The 2500-nt window shown below is 37.2% G+C and overlaps 1 pseudogene; it reads left to right on the plus strand.

The window, feature by feature from the left end:
• The first annotated feature begins 296 nt into the window (after window positions 1-296).
• LOC129410858 (cytochrome P450 2F2-like) overlaps window positions 297-2500 on the plus strand; it is a 6659-nt pseudogene continuing 4455 nt past the window's right edge.

Here is a 2500-nt window from a genome sequence, read left to right on the forward strand (position 1 = left end):
TGGACCACTGCAAAACTTTAAAATGAACTAATTCTGTTTTTCACATTTTTAAGGCAGTAAAAATCAACAAATCTACAGCACCTTTAAAGTGAGATTGTGTCTCAGTCAGTTTTGCTGAATGTCTCTTCACACTCTTTATTGATATGTCACCTAAAATGTTTTCTATCAGGGTTTAGAAACATTTGTTGATGAGGATGAAAACAGAAATTTCATAACTATCTGAAATAATTTTCTATCTGACAAGGGAGAGAGCAGAATTGCTAATGTTTGTTTCTTGGGTTTGGTATTGTTTCCAGTTGAGGAGGACTTATGGGAACATCTACAGCCTGTACATGGGACGCAAAGCTGCTGTGGTGCTGAGTGGCACCCAGGCTCTGAAGGAGGCTCTGGTGAACAAGGCTGTGGACTTTGCCGGACGACCTCAGGACCTGTTCTTGAACGCTGTCACGGAGAGGAGAGGTAATGCTAAGCTAAGAACTGAGAATCTTTACATTTCAGTCAATAACTAACATGGTTTCTATTTCTATTCTGTGAGATTTAGTCAAAAGCATAATAATACGATGGTCTGCTGTAGGTGCATTTCTGGCTGACTATGGTCTGGCCTGGAAGGAGCATCGTCGCTTTACTTTGACGACCCTGAGGAACTTTGGTTTGGGCAAACAGTCGATGGAGCAGAGGATTCTGGGAGAACTACAGTACACCATTGACTATCTGGAGAAGAATACTGGTGAGTCATAAGTGTAAAGAAAACAGAATATGCTCTCTATCTCAGAGTCTACCTTCAGAGTCTGAAGTCTATACACCAGCTCAGTCCTACTCTACAGTGTTGGAGTGAGGGCTGCAAAACGAATCACAATTACAATCAAAATCTAAATTGTAATTTGAACATAACATAAACATGAACATAAACAAAAATCTCATCTTATTCTGCATAAAAACAGCTAGTCCTGTAGTTTAGATCTGTACAAACTATGGCAAACCGTTTTAACATTTAAAGGCTAAGTTTACTATTCGGAATTAACATTGTAGATATCAACAACACTTGTGATGTCTTAGTCTTTCCGACTAGGCATAATTTCATTTTGGATAGTCGGAATTATCATTTGAGATATTAGTAATGTAATTTTACTAAACGAAATGACAGTTAGAGATATCTGCAATTCAGTTTTGACGAGGCAAAACAGAATAACAGATATCTGCAATTACGTCATTGAAAAAGACATTTAACTTGTCACACATCATAAATGACAATTGTAGACATCTGTTATTCAGTTTTGACGAGGCAGATTGAAAGTTAAAGATATTTCAAACATCATTATGACTAGTACAAATTATTGTGCATGACGTTGCTCTAGTTCAGATATTGTTAATTATGTCACTTCACCTGTAAATCATGAAATAGAACGAGTCCTCACACAAGGGGTTTGTGGAGAGTGACAACATTGTTCCACTGAAAACTGCAAGAAATATTTAAAGAAGACATCTTACTGATAAATTAACTTTCTGTTAACAGCCTACAGGTGCCATGTGGAAATGCTCCACTCCCGCCTGAAGTGTCTTGAACTTGAGTTATGACTAATCAGAATCAAACAAACTGTGGATATCTCAAACCAGAATTACAGATATGTATAATTCAGTTGCAGATTAAGTATCTGTAACTTACGTTGTGGATATCTGTAACATGAAACCCATACGAATAAATGGCAAAGGTGATGTCATTTGCCCTGGGAAGAATGTCGCTGTGAATATCTAAAATGACAGTCAAGCATTAGAAGAATATCGTTGCGGACATCTGGATTTTTTATTTATTTTTTTTGACTAGGCAAAACTGAGTCAGAGATAACTGCAATACATATGCAGTTTAGCATTTACATATTAAAATGGCTTGCTATATACAGACATGTTCTTATATAGTTTTCAGTTTGTATTTCAGTAGTTGTGATAGTATGGAGCCCCTAAAAAGTAAAGTCTCCTAAAAACAGAGATTGATGTTGAGATTGGATGTCCTATGAAAGTGGGGCAGAACTCTTTGGGGGAGCTATGGGGGAGCATTGGCCATTCTAGGGGGGCTAGTAGTAGATTATTTGTTCTATAAAACACAAGTCACTTTTTCAGGTATATTGAATGGTGTATCCATTACATGACACCCAAACTTGCATTTTTGTTTTTTAGGAAAAATTCTGAGCCCTCAAATCATGTTTCATTCAGTCGCCTCAAACGTGATCTGTCAAGTTCTGTTCAATAAGCGATATGAACATGATGAGGAGTTTATTAGAACAATTGTGACCTCTCTCTGTGAGATTAACAAAACGATCAACGGACCCTGGGCTTTGGTGAGTGACTAAAGTTTCCAACTGTTATGTTGTAAATGACTGAATGTAAACCATGTTAACATTTTTTTCCCCATTAGCTTCATGACAGTTTCCATTGGGTTCGATGTTTGCCACTGCCTTTTACTAAAGCATTTGAGGCAATGCAGGTTTGTTCTTCACACTTAAGT

Source organism: Boleophthalmus pectinirostris, unplaced genomic scaffold (assembly GCF_026225935.1).
Source record: "Boleophthalmus pectinirostris isolate CB_2022bp ecotype Guang Dong unplaced genomic scaffold, ASM2622593v1 HiC_scaffold_2804, whole genome shotgun sequence".
Lineage (NCBI taxonomy): Eukaryota > Metazoa > Chordata > Actinopteri > Gobiiformes > Gobiidae > Boleophthalmus > Boleophthalmus pectinirostris.